This window comes from Oncorhynchus masou, chromosome 24 (genome assembly GCF_036934945.1).
Source record: "Oncorhynchus masou masou isolate Uvic2021 chromosome 24, UVic_Omas_1.1, whole genome shotgun sequence".
Taxonomy (NCBI): domain Eukaryota; kingdom Metazoa; phylum Chordata; class Actinopteri; order Salmoniformes; family Salmonidae; genus Oncorhynchus; species Oncorhynchus masou.
The window spans coordinates 7,965,399-7,980,689 of NC_088235.1; positions in this window are offsets into that span (position 1 = coordinate 7,965,399).

Genomic DNA, 15,291 nt, shown 5'->3' on the forward strand with positions numbered 1-15,291 from the left:
TGGTAACTGTGACAGCATGGAATTCAAAGGAGGCGATAGACAGATGGGTAAGGGGAGAGAAAGAGAATGACCACTTGGGAAAGATGAGGATCCCGGTGCCACCACCCCGCTGACCAGAAGCTCTCGGGGTGTGCGAGAACACGTGGGCGGACGAAGAGAGAGCAGTAGGAGTAGCAGTGTTATCTGTGGTGATCCATGTTTTTCAGTGCCAAGAAGTCGAGGAACTGGAGGGAGGCATAGGCTGAGATGAACTCTGCCTTGTTGGCCGCAGATCGGCAGTTCCAGAGGCTATGGAGACCTGGTCCACGTTCGGCGCGCTGGGACCACCAGATTAGGGTGGCCGCGGAATGCGGTGTGGAGCGTTTGTATGGTCTGTGCAGAGGGAGAGAACAGGGATAGATAGACACATAGTTGACAGGCTACAGAAGAGGCTACGCTAATGCAAAGGAGATTGGAATGACAAGTGGACTACACGTCTCAATGTTCAGAAAGTTAAGTTTACGTAGCAAGAATCTTATTGACTAAAATGATTGAAATGATACAGTACTGCTGGAGTAGGCTAGCTGGTAGTGGCTGCGATGTTGACACTACACTAATCAAGTTGTTCCGTCGAGTGTAATAGTTTCTACAGTGCTGCTATTCGGGGGCCAGCTGGCTAGCTAGCCGGTTGATTGCGTTACGTTACCTTAAAAGAACGACAATAGCTGGCTAGCTAACCTAGAAAATCGCTCTAGGCTACACAATTGTCTTAGATACAAAGACGGCTATGTAGCTAGCTAGCTACGATCAAACAAATCAAACCGTTGTACTGTAATAGTTTCTACAGTGCTGCTATTCGGGGGCTAGCTGGCTAGCTACGTTAAAAGAACGACAATAGCTGGCCAGCTAACCTAGAAAATCGCTCTAGACTACACAATTGTCTTAGATACAAAGACGGCTATGTATCTGGCTAGCTACGATCAAAGTTAGTTACTAACCCCAATTCAACTGATCTGCACCGGGCTTTTTCGGCAGTTACTAACCTCAATTCAACTGATCTGCACCGGGCATTTCAGGATTTTGACATCAGCACAAACTACTTCTAGGATAACAGCTTCAGATATCAGCACAAACTACTTCTAGGATAACAGCTTCAGACTGGATGGAGAAATCGATAAAGCAGCGGAATTAAATTCAGGATGAGTCACCAGGGAAACAAATGAACACTTTGGCAAAATAATGACAGCTGTGGTTTAATTATAATCATCATCATCATCAACATCATCATCACACTCTTCATCATCATCATCAACATCATCATCACACTCTTCATCATCAACATCATCACATTCTTCATCATCATCATCACACTCTTCATCATCATCATCATCACACTCTTCATCATCATCATCATCACACTCTTCCTCATCATCAACATCACAATCTTCATCATCATCATCCTCAACATCACACTCTTCTTCATCATCAATACAATCTTCATCATCATCATCATCAACATCACAATCTTCATCATCATCATCCTCAACATCACACTCTTCTTCATCATCAATACAATCTTCATCATCTTCATCATCATCAACATCATCACACTCTTTATCATCAACACCATCATCATCATCATCATCATCAACATCACAATCTTCATCATCATCATCAGAATCTTTATCATCATCATCATCATCATCATCATCAACATCACCATCTTCATCATCATCATCATCATCATCATCATCAACATCACCATCTTCATCATCATCAGAATCTTCATCATCATCATCATCATCATCACCATCTTCATCATCATCAGAATCTTCATCATCATCATCATCATCATAGTCACCATCAACATCATCATCTTCATCATCATCATCATCATCAGAATCTTCCTCATCATCATCATCATCATCGTCACCATCAACATCACCATCTTCATCATCATCAACATCACCATCTTCATCATCATCAACATCACCATCTTCATCATCCTCAACATCACCATCATCATCAACATTGTCAGCATCGTCATGATACGTAATTATAATAAGTTAGGAGGTACATATAAATATGTAATTGTGTATCTTCTTTGAACCAATCAACAGCCGTGGTAAGATTAGGTATAGAACCCTCCGTACAGAGTCAAGGACACAGAGACGTTTTAAACCCATGACTGGTATTATATAACCGTACATTCTGAAACACTTCAGTCTCCAAAAATTACATTTAGTATGTATCAAATGACACCAAAATACTGTTTTAACACATTTTAACACTCTTCCTGTATATATTTTACTGTATAAACTCTGCAGAGCTCCACAGAATATCACCGACTTAACACATTGACACGTTTATCATAATATTCACCAGAATTCATAATTCATTCAAGCGAATGATAATTGTACTATAATGTCATGAGTGAAGAACATCAGCCATGAATCTCTATGCAACATGAGGACAGCCGAGGCAGGGATGGGCAACTGCAGTCCTAACGTTACAGCTGATTAAAACACATGTTTTTTACTATCAACAGAAGATCACGATTAGTTGATTATCGGAGACAGGTTGTTGTGAGCTGGAGACAAAGTGTGTCACCAATCAGGCCCCGAGGACTGGAGATGTCCATCCCTGGTACAGCATGAGGATCCCAACAAGAAGTTCATACACATCAATGAATAAGGCAACGACAGACTATCTAATCCTGATCTCTCAGTGAATAATTGTATTACGATGATACCAATCTCACTGCTGAAAGGAGATTTTGTTATATTATGTGACAGAAATGATACCATCGTTACGTGGAAGGCATAATTATCTCATCTTGACTGATGAGTGTTATTCACAGTACTGTGCAATCCATCCAAATAACCAGCTCGCCCACTTTTATTAAATAAAGATAATTACGTGGAAGAAATACAGATCTCAATTCTAATGAAGACGGTGTCGTTCAGACCGTAATCTGACTCACTAATATTACACCCCTTCGGCGCACTTTGATGACAACACAAGTTGCTAAAAGAATACTGCAGATGAGGTCAACGACTGATCCCATTAGACGATGGATGTATTTCAGTTAGCGTTTGTCCTTCTCGAATGTTGATTCCACCGAAAGTCGGTTCCTCTCCTTGTCCGGGCGGAGTTCGGCGGTCGGCGTTCGGCGGTCGATGTCACCGGTCTTCCAGCCATCGCCGATCCACTTTCCATTTTCCATTTGTTTGGTCTTGTCTTCCCAACACACCTGGTTTACATTTCCCTCATTACTTGTCATGTATTTAACCCCCCCACCCATGTCTGTGTGTGAAATTGTTAACTGTTGAGGTTGGCACGCTTCCGGCTGGTTTACGCCGAGTTTCATTTATTACCCGTGTTTTGAGGCAGCCGGTACTTTGTACTTGGGTTTTGAGTACTTGCGCTACCTTACTGGTTCGTCGGGCATTTGTTTTGTGACGCGGTTGTGTTCTGTGCTTCATTGCCTCAGTAAAGTGCTTTGTCCACTCATCTCTGGTCTCCTGTGCCTGACGTCGATGCACCAGCTACACCCACCCCTTGACAGTTGATTTATAACATATTTCTGGAGTCAGATTTAATGGGATTTCCTTCGTGTTTAATCTAATAGCGAGTGTGATTCTGTCTCCCTGGACCTTCCAGTACTCAATGTACATTATTTTGGCACTGTGTATCTTTTCTCCCGTAGAAATACCCGTTGGCACTTTGTGGACCCGTCAATCCCAAAAAACGCAGGAGATTCATGAGATAAGTACCAAAAAGAAAATTGCATTTTACCCTCCAAAGCCATCCAATGAATCATATGTAATGAGGTAGATGGGTGCAGCTACAAAAGCTGTCCGAATTTATGGGCTGTAACTGTAGTCTCTTCCAGATATCAACTATTCACCATTAACTGCTCATTCTTCAGGTCTGCGCAGTGGAAAATACACCTAGAATATTTTACTTTTTTATTAGTAATGTCATGCTAAGGCTGCAATGTTCAGTGCAAACAACAAACAGGATATTGAAAATCAATAGATCACGAACGTTATGATTCTTCAGGTAAAACTCAAAGCCCCCCATCTCTATTAAACCAACCCTGATATACTGTGTTCAATCACACCCCCATATCTATTAAACCAACCCTGATATACTGTGTTCAATCACACCCCCATCTCTATTAAACCAACCCTGGAATACTGTGTTCAATCACAACCCCATCTCTATTAAACCAGCCCTGAAATGTGTTCAATCACACCCCATCTCTATTAAACCAGCCCTGAAATACTGTGTTCAATCACACCCCATCTCTATTAAACCAACCCTGATATACTGTGTTCAATCACAACCCCATCTCTATTAAACCAACCCTGATATACTGTGTTCAATCACACCCCCATCTATATTAAACCAACCCTGATATACTGTGTTCAATCACAACCCCATCTCTATTAAACCAACCCTGATATACTGTGTTCAATCACACCCCCATCTCTATTAAACCAACCCTGATATACTGTGTTCAATCACACCCCCATATCTATTAAACCAACCCTGAAATGTGTTCAATCATACCCCCATCTCTATTAAACCAGCCCTGAAATGTGTTCAATCATACCCCCATCTCTATTAAACCAGCCCTGATATACTGTGTTCAATCACACCCCCATATATATTAAACCAACCCTGATATACTGTGTTCAATCACACCCCCATATCTATTAAACCAACCCTGAAATACTGTGTTCAATCACACCCCCATCTCTATTAAACCAACCCTGATATACTGTGTTCAATCACAAACCCATCTCTATTAAACCAACCCTGATATACTGTGTTCAATCACACCCCCATATCTATTAAACCAACCCTGATATACTGTGTTCAATCACACCCCCATATATATTAAACCAACCCTGATATACTGTGTTCAATCACACCCCCATATCTATTAAACCAACCCTGAAATACTGTGTTCAATCACACCCCCATCTCTATTAAACCAACCCTGATATACTGTGTTCAATCACAACCCCATCTCTATTAAACCAACCCTGATATACTGTGTTCAATCACAACCCCATCTGATATACTGTGTTCAATCACAACCCCATCTCTATTAAACCAACCCTGATATACTGTGTTCAATCACAACCCCATCTCTATTAAACCAACCCTGAAATACTGTGTTCAATCACAACCCCATCTCCATTAAACCAACCCTGATATACTGTGTTCAATCACAACCCCATCTCTATTAAACCAACCCTGATATACTGTGTTCAATCACACCCCTCTGATACAGAGTCTGTTCACTTCTAATGCAGAAAACGTAATAATAATGATGCCAACATTTAAAGTGAGTAGGATAAGAATCCCCTTTATCAACAAATACAAAGTGTGGAAGATAAGGATTCCTCGTAAAGATAATATCTTGTCAGTCAATTAGGAATGTGTTCATGTTGACTCCCTCAGTGTGATCCAATAACTGAACATATGGAAATGGTAGGTAGTGTAAAGATGGGTAAGGGTGGGGTAAATACTCTGGGTATGTAGGTTATTAAGAGGCTTTAACATCACTCGTTACACAGCTTTGTATCTGGGTCATTATACAGGAGTCCTCTGGGGTTTTATCTGGTCCTCTGGGGCCAATCTGGGTCATTATACAGGAGTCCTGTGGGGGTTAATCTGGGTCATTATACAGGAGTCCTCTGGGGTTTAATCTGGGTCATTATACAGGAGTCCTCTGGGGGTTAATCTGGGTCATTATACAGGAGTCCTGTGGGGGTTAATCTGGGTCATTATACAGGAGTCCTCTGGGGGTTAATCTGGGTCATTATACAGGAGTCCTCTGGGGTTAGTCTGGGTCATTATACAGGAGTCCTGTGGGGGTTAACCTGGGTCATTATACAGGAGTCCTGTGGGGGTTAATCTGGGTCATTATACAGGAGTCCTGTGGGGGTTAATCTGGGTCATTATACAGGAGTCCTCTGGGGTTAATCTGGGTCATTATACAGGAGTCCTGTGGGGTTAATCTGGGTCAATATACAGGAGTCCTCTGGGGGTTAATCTGGGTCATGATACAGGAGTCCTCTGGGGTTTATGTGATAACATCTTGTCAATCACTTAGCAATAAACTCAAACTTTTCAAGGTGACCCAATAACTGAAGTCTTGGGAATGGGAGGTCCCCTGCTCCGCTAGGATCTAAAAGGAATAGGTAAAGTTGGGAATGGGAGGTCCCCTGCTCCACTAGGATCCAAAAGGAATAGGTAAAGTTGGGAATGGGAGGTCCCCTGCTCCACTAGGATCCAAAAGGAATAGGTAAAGTTGGGAATGGGAGGTCCCCTGCTCCACTAGGATCTAAAAGGAATAGGTAAAGTTGGGAATGGGATAACCCTTGCTCCACTAGGATCCAAAAGGAATAGGTAACGTTGGGAATGGGAGGTCCCCTGCTCCACTAGGATCCAAAAGGAATAGGTAAAGTTGGGAATGGGAGGTCCCCTGCTCCACTAGGATCTAAAAGGAATAGGTAAAGTTGGGAATGGGAGGTCCCCTGCTCCACTAGGATCTAAAAGGAATAGGTAAAGTTGGGAATGGGAGGTCCCCTGCTCCACTAGGATCTAAAAGGAACAGGTAAAGTTGGGAATGGGAGGTCCCCTGCTCCACTAGGGGCTAAAAGGAACAGGTAAAGTTGGGAATGGGAGGTCCCCTGCTCCACTAGGAGAGAAAAGGAATAGGTAAAGTTGGGAATGGGAGGTCCCCTGCTCCACTAGGATCTAAAAGCAATAGGTAAAGTTGGGAATGGGAGGTCCCATGCTCCACTAGGATCCAAAAGGAACAGGTAAAGTTGGGAATGGGTGGTCCCCTGCTCCACAGAATCCAAAAGGTATAGGTAAAGTTGGGAATGGGAGGTCCCCTGCTCCACTAGGATCCAAAAGGAATAGGTAAAGTTGGGAATGGGAGGTCCCCTGCTCCACTAGGATCCAAAAGGAATAGGTAAAGTTGGGAATGGGAGGTCCCCTGCTCCACTAGGATCTAAAAGCAATAGGTAAAGTTGGGAATGGGAGGTCCCCTGCTCCACTAGGATCCAAAAGGAATAGGTAAAGTTGGGAATGGGAGGTCCCCTGCTCCACTAGGATCCAAAAGGAATAGGTAAAGTTGGGAATGGGAGGTCCCCTGCTCCACTAGGATCCAAAAGGAATAGGTAAAGTTGGGAATGGGAGGTCCCCTGCTCCACTAGGATCCAAAAGGAATAGGTAAAGTTGGGAATGGGAGGTCCCCTGATTCACTAGGATCCAAAAGGAATAGGTAAAGTTGGGAATGGGAGGTCCCCTGCTCCACTAGGAGAGAAAAGGAATAGGTAAAGTTGGGAATGGGAGGTCCCCTGCTCCACTAGGATCCAAAAGGAATAGGTAAAGTTGGGAATGGGAGGTCCCCTGATTCACTAGGATCCAAAAGGAATAGGTAAAGTTGGGAATGGGAGGTCCCCTGCTCCACTATGATCCAAAAGGAATAGGTAACGTTGGGAATGGGAGGTCCCCTGCTCCACTAGGATCCAAAAGGAATAGGTAAAGTTGGGAATGGGAGGTCCCCTAAAAGGAATAGGTAAAGTTGGGAATGGGATTCTCCACTAGGATCCAAAAGGAATAGGTAACGTTGGGAATGGGAGGTCCCCTGCTCCACTAGGATCCAAAAGGAATAGGTAAAGTTGGGAATGGGAGGTCCCCTGCTCCTCTAGGAGAGAAATGGAATAGGTAAAGTTGGGAATGGGAGGTCCCCTGCTCCACTAGGATCCAAAAGGAATAGGTAAAGTTGGGAATGGGAGGTCCCCTGCTCCACTAGGGGCTAAAAGGAATAGGTAAAGTTGGGAATGGGAGGTCCCCTGCTCCACTAGGATCCAAAAGGAATAGGTAACGTTGGGAATGGGAGGTCCCCTGCTCCACAGAATCCAAAAGGAATAGGTCAAGTTGGGAATGGGAGGTCCCCTGCTCCACTAGGAGAGAAAAAGGAATAGGTCAAGTTGGGAATGGGAGGTCCCCTGCTCCACTAGGATCCAAAAGGAATAGGTAAAGTTGGGAATGGGAAGTGAGAATTACTGTTATTAATGTATTGTCTACCAAACACATTATTCTGACCGTATTTCCACTGCTGTGAGTACTCAAGAAGATAAACATATTTATGGATTGATTTCCATATTCCATAATAATAGCACCCATCACCCATCATTTTCGCTGAAAGAGACACCCACACAAACACACACACACACAAACACAACACACAAGGTTGAAGAGCTCTTCTCTTCTCTGTGGGATGCAAGCCGAGGCTCGCCAAGCTCTGTCAATTGTTACACTTGACCAAACAACCTCAGGGAAATAGTTAATTAGTAAGTCAGTCAACCAGTCAGTTAGTAAGTCAGTCAGCCAGTAAGTCAGTCAGTCAGTCAGTTAGTTAGTCAGCCAGCCAGCCAGCCAGCCAGCCAGTCAGTTAGTTAGTCAGACAGTCAGACAGTCAGCCAGTCAGTTAGTTAATCAGCCAGTCACCAGTCAGTTAGTTAGTCAGACAGCCAGACAGCCAGCCAGTCAGTTAGTTAGTCAGACAGTCAGACAGTCAGCCAGTCAGCCAGTCAGTTAGTTAGTCAGACAGCCAGACAGCCAGCCAGTGAGTTAATTAGTCAGACAGTCAGCCAGTCAGCCAGTCAGCCAGTCAGTTAGTAAGTCAGTCAGCCAGTAAGTCAGTCAGTCAGTCAGTTAGTTAGTCAGACAGCCAGACAGCCAGCCAGTCAGTTAGTTAGTCAGACAGTCAGACAGTCAGCCAGTCAGCCAGTCAGTTAGTTAGTCAGACAGCCAGACAGCCAGCCAGTGAGTTAATTAGTCAGACAGTCAGCCAGTCAGCCAGTCAGCCAGTCAGTTAGTTAGTCAGACAGCCAGACAGCCAGCCAGTCAGTTAGTTAGTCAGACAGTCAGACAGTCAGACAGTCAGGCAGTCAGTTAGTTAGTCAGTCAGTCAGTCAACCAGTCAGTTAGTTAATCAGACAGTCAGCTAGTCAGTTAGTTAGTCAGACAGCCAGACAGCCAGCCAGTCAGTTAGTTAGTCAGACAGTCAGCCAGTCAGCCAGTCAGCTAGTCAGTTAGTTAGTCAGACAGTCAGACAGTCAGACAGTCAGACAGTCAGACAGTCAGTTAGTTAATCAGACAGCCAGCCAGTCAGTTAGTTAATCAGACAGTCAGACAGCCAGCCAGTCAGTTAGTTAGTCAGACAGTCAGACAGTAAGACAGTCAGACAGTCAGTTAGTTAATCAGACAGCCAGCCAGTCAGTTAGTTAATCAGACAGTCAGACAGCCAGCCAGTCAGTTAGTTAGTCAGACAGTCAGACAGTCAGACAGTCAGACAGTCAGTTAGTTTGTCAGTCAGTCAGTCAACCAGTCAGTTAGTTAATCAGACAGTCAGCTAGTCAGTTAGTTAGTCAGACAGCCAGACAGCCAGCCAGTCAGTCAGACAGCCAGACATCCAGACAGCCAGCCAGTCAGTTAGTTAGTCAGACAGTCAGACAGTCAGACAGTCAGTTAGTTAGTCAGTCAGTCAGTCAACCAGTCAGTTAGTTAATCAGACAGTCAGCTAGTCAGTTAGTTAGTCAGACAGCCAGACAACCAGCCAGTCAGTTAGTTAGTCAGACAGCTAGCCAGTCAGTTAGTTAGTCAACCAGCCAGACAGTCAGACAGTCAGTTAGTTAGTTAGACAGTCAGCAAGGCAGTTAGTTAATCAGACAGTCAGCCAGTCAGTTAGTTAGTCAGCCAGTCAGCCAGTCAGCCAGTCAGCCAGTCAGTTAGTTAGTCAGCCAGTCACCAATCAGTTAGTTAGTCAGCCAGTCAGCCAGTCAGTTAATTAGTCAGCCAGTCAGCCAGTCAGTTAGTTAGTCAGTTAGTCAGCCAGTCAGCCAGTCAGTTATTTAGTCAGCCAGTCAACCAGTCAGTCAGCCAGTGAGCATGACAGTCTGTCAGTCGTGTAGACGGTTAGTCTGACAGCCAGTCAGCCAGTCAGTTAGTCAGCCAGTCAGTCAGTCTGACAGTCAGTAAGTTAGTCAGTCTGACAGCCAGTCAGTTAGTCAGCCAGTCAGTCAGTCTGACAGCCAGTCAGTCAGTTAGTTAGTCAGTCTGACAGCCAGTCAGTCAGTTAGTTAGTTAGTCAGTCTGACAGCCAGTCAGTTAGTCAGCCAGTCAGCCAGTCAGTTATTTAGTCAGCCAGTCAACCAGTCAGTCAGCCAGTGAGCATGACAGTCTGTCAGTCGTGTAGACGGTTAGTCTGACAGCCAGTCAGCCAGTCAGTTAGTCAGCCAGTCAGTCAGTCTGACAGTCAGTAAGTTAGTCAGTCTGACAGCCAGTCAGTTAGTCAGCCAGTCAGTCAGTCTGACAGCCAGTCAGTCAGTTAGTTAGTCAGTCTGACAGACAGTCAGTCAGTTAGTTAGTCAGTCTGACAGCCAGTCAGTCAGTTAGTTAGTCAGTCTGACAGCCAGCCAGTCAGTAAGTTAGTCAGTCTGACAGCCAGTCAGTTAGTCAGCCAGTCAGTCAGTCTGACAGCCAGTCAGTCAGTTAGTTAGTCAGTCTGACAGCCAGCCAGTCAGTAAGTTAGTCAGTCTGACAGCCAGTCAGTCAGTTAGTTAGTCAGTCTGACAGTCAGTCAGTTAGTTAGTTAGTCAGTCTGACAGCCAGTCAGTCAGTTAGTTAGTCAGTCTGACAGTCAGTCAGTCATGTAGACAGTCAGTTAGTTAGTCAGTCTGACAGTCAGTCAGTCAGTTAGTTAGTTAGTCAGTCTGACAGCCAGTCAGTCAGTTAGTTAGTTAGTCAGTCTGACAGTCAGTCAGTCAGTTAGTTAGTTAGTCAGTCTGACAGTCAGTCAGTCATGTAGACAGTCAGTTAGTTAGTCAGTCTGACAGTCAGTCAGTCAGTTAGTTAGTTAGTCAGTCTGACAGCCAGTCAGTCAGTTAGTTAGTCAGTCTGACAGCCAGTCAGTCAGTTAGTTAGTCAGTCTGACAGCCAGTCACCAGTCAATTAGTTAGTCAGACAGTCAGTCAGATAGACAGTCAGTCAGTCGCAACAAAAGCAATGTTAACGGTCTGAAGGCCAGATCCCCCATTAAAACATGAACTTGTCTAGTGCGCCAGTTGAATAATCAGTCTGAAGGCCAGATCCCCCATTAAAACATGAACTTGTCTAGTGCGCCAGTTGAATAATCAGTCTGAAGGCCAGATCCCCCATTAAAATAAGGCTAGTGGGCCAGTTGAATAATCAGTCTGAAGGCCAGATCCCCCATTAAAATAAGGCTAGTGGGCCAGTTGAATAATCAGTCTGAAGGCCAGATCCCTCATTAAAACATGAACTTGTCTAGTGGGCCAGTTGAATAATCAGTCTGAAGGCCAGATCCCCCATTAAAATAAGGCTAGTGGGCCAGTTGCATAATCAGTCTGAAGGCCAGATCCCCCATTAAAACATGAACTTGTCTAGTGCGCCAGTTGAATAATCAGTCTGAAGGCCAGATCCCCCATTAAAATAAGGCTAGTGGGCCAGTTGAATAATCAGTCTGAAGGCCAGATCCCCCATTAAAATAAGGCTAGTGCACCAGTTGAATAATCAGTCTGAAGGCCAGATCCCCCATTAAAACATGAACTTGTCTAATGGGCCAGTTGAATAATCAGTCTGAAGGCCAGATCCCTCATTAAAATAAGGCTAGTGCGCCAGTTAAATAATCAGTCTGAAGGCCAGATCCCCCATTAAAACATGAACTTGTCTAGTGGGCCAGTTGAAGAATTAGTCTGAAGGCCAGATCCCCCATTAAAACATGAACTTGTCTAGTGGGCCAGTTGAAGAATTAGTCTGAAGGCCAGATCCCCCATTAAAACATGAACTTGTCTAGTGCGCCAGTTGAATAATCAGTCTGAAGGCCAGATCCCTCATTAAAACATGAACTTGTCTAGTGGGTCAGTTGAATAATCAGTCTGAAGGCCAGATCCCCCATTAAAATAAGGCTAGTGGGCCAGTTGAATAATCAGTCTGAAGGCCAGATCCCCCATTAAAACATGAACTTGTCTAGTGGGCCAGTTGAATAATCAGTCTGAAGGCCAGATCCCCCATTAAAATAAGGCTAGTGCACCAGTTGAATAATCAGTCTGAAGGCCAGATCCCCCATTAAAACATGAACTTGTCTAGTGGGCCAGTTGAATAATCAGTCTGAAGGCCAGATCCCTCATTAAAATAAGGCTAGTGCGCCAGTTAAATAATCAGTCTGAAGGCCAGATCCCCCATTAAAACATGAACTTGTCTAGTGGGCCAGTTGAAGAATTAGTCTGAAGGCCAGATCCCCCATTAAAACATGAACTTGGCTAGTGGGCCAGTTGAAGAATTAGTCTGAAGGCCAGATCCCCCATTAAAACATGAACTTGTCTAGTGGGCCAGTTGAAGAATTAGTCTGAAGGCCAGATCCCCCATTAAAACATGAACTTGTCTAGTGGGCCAGTTGAAGAATCCGAGAATACATAGGGTTACATCCCAAATAGCACCATATCCCCTATTCAGTGCAATGCTTTTGACCAGGGCCCAGAGCTGTACATAGGGAATAGGGTTCCATTGGGGACATATCGATGCATGTGAGAGCGACATAAACACTGCTTTCAAATACGACAGGGAAAGAACCGGTCTTTCTCCCTATCTAATCCTGTTAGGGTGTGCTCACAAGCGCTGACAGGACCATTTCACCTGAGTCGAGATGAGAGCCCAGGTAACAAGCCTCAATGTGTTTTAAATACCTGAGTCTATCGCCCAGGTAACAAGCCTCAATGTGTTTTAAATACCTGAGTCTATCGCCCAGGTAACAAGCCTCAATGTGTTTTAAATACCTGAGTCTATCGCCCAGGTAACAAGCCTCAATGTGTTTTAAATACCTGAGTCTATCTCCCAGGTAACAAGCCTCAATGTGTTTTAAATACCTGAGTCTATGTGCCAGGTAACAAGCCTCAATGTGTTTTAAATACCTGAGTCTAGGTAACAAGCCCAGGTAACAAGCCTCAATGTGTTTTAAATACCTGAGTCTATCGCCCAGGTAACAAGCCTCAATGTGTTTTAAATACCTGAGTCTATCGCCCAGGTAACAAGCTTCAATGTGTTTTTAAATACCCAGGTAACAAGCCTCAATGTGTTTTAAATACCTGAGTCTATCGCCCAGGTAACAAGCCTCAATGTGTTTTAAATACCTGAGTCTATCGCCCAGGTAACAAGCCTCAATGTGTTTTAAATACCTGAGTCTATCTCCCAGGTAACAAGCCTCAATGTGTTTTAAATACCTGAGTCTATCTCCCAGGTAACAAGCCTCAATGTGTTTTAAATACCTGAGTCTATCTCCCAGGTAACAAGCCTCAATGTGTTTTAAATACCCGAGTCTATCTCCCAGGTAACAAGCCTCAATGTGTTTTAAATACCTGAGCCTATCTCCCAGGTAACAAGCCTCAATGTGTTTTAAATACCTGAGTCTATCGCCCAGGTAACAAGCCTTAATGTGTTTTAAATACCTGAGCATATCTCCCAGGTAACAAGCCTCAATGTGTTTTAAATACCTGAGTCTATCGCCCAGGTAACAAGCCTTAATGTGTTTTAAATACCTGAGCATATCTCCCAGGTAACAAGCCTCAATGTGTTTTAAATACCTGAGTCTATCTCCCAGGTAACAAGCCTCAATGTGTTTTAAATACCTGAGTCTTTCGCCCAGGTAACAAGCCTCAATGTGTTTTAAATACCTGAGTCTATCACCCAGGTAACAAGCCTCAATGTGTTTTAAATACCTGAGTCTATCTCCCAGGTAACAAGCCTCAATGTGTTTTAAATACCTGAGTCTATCGCCCAGGTAACAAGCCTCAATGTGTTTTAAATACCTGAGTCTATCGCCCAGGTAACAAGCCTCAATGTGTTTTAAATACCTGAGTCTATCTCCCAGGTAACAAGCCTCAATGTGTTTTAAATACCTGAGTCTATCTCCCAGGTAACAAGCCTCAATGTGTTTTAAATACCTGAGCCTATCTCCCAGGTAACAAGCCTCAATGTGTTTTAAATACCTGAGTCTATCTCACAGGTAACAAGCCTCAATGTGTTTTAAATACCTGAGTCTATCTCCCAGGTAACAAGCCTCAATGTGTTTTAAATACCTGAGTCTATCTCCCAGGTAACAAGCCTCAATGTGTTTTAAATACCTGAGTCTATCTCCCAGGTAACAAGCCTCAATGTGTTTTAAATACCTGAGCCTATCGCCCAGGTAACAAGCCTCAATGTGTTTTAAATACCTGAGTCTATCGCCCAGGTAACAAGCCTCAATGTGTTTTAAATACCTGAGTCTATCGCCCGGGTAACAAGCCTCAATGTGTTTTAAATACCTGAGTCTATCTCCCGGGTAACAAGCCTCAATGTGTTTTAAATACCTGAGTCTATCGCCCAGGTAACAAGCCTCAATGTGTTTTAAATACCTGAGTCTATCGCCCAGGTGACAAGTCTCAATGTGTTTTAAATACCTGAGTCTATCGCCCAGGTAACAAGCCTCAATGTGTTTTAAATACCTGAGCCTATCGCCCAGGTAACAGGCCTCAATGTGTTTTAAATACCTGAGTCTATCGCCCAGGTAACAAGCCTCAATGTGTTTTAAATACCTGAGCCTATCTCCCAGGTAACAAGCCTCAATGTGTTTTAAATACCTGAGTCTATCGCCCAGGTAACAAGCCTCAATGTGTTTTAAATACCTGAGTCTATCGCCCAGGTAACAAGCCTCAATGTGTTTTCCTAACACGTCGTCATCACAGCAATAATCAGATTGTATCCTCTCCTTTAGGTGCCATGTTATGTGCGACCTTTCAACACCGCAACACTTACTGAGGCACCTCCTTCATACAAAGCTACTTGGCCCCGCAGGGCCACCGTACCCCTCCCCCTCCCCAAACTCAGCACACATACTAAAACATACTGTACAACTATTGGTACCTTCCATGTCTTTATGTAACGTTACTCCTACACACTTAGGGGGGGGAAAGGTGATATCAAGAACCCAAAGGGGTTGTTCAGCTGTTCCCATTGGACTCGTTTTGGTTGCAGGGAGAACCCTGTTCCACAGAGGGTTTAACACGGAACACAAAAGAGTTCTTCTCGGAACCAAAAAGGGGTTCTCCTACGGGGACAGCCGTTTCACCCTTGTTGGAGTGTAGTGGTATAGATATATTTGTCGTTAATGTGAAAGCCTACAAATGCTGACAATCATAGAATTGCTAGTGTGTTTACGGCTCA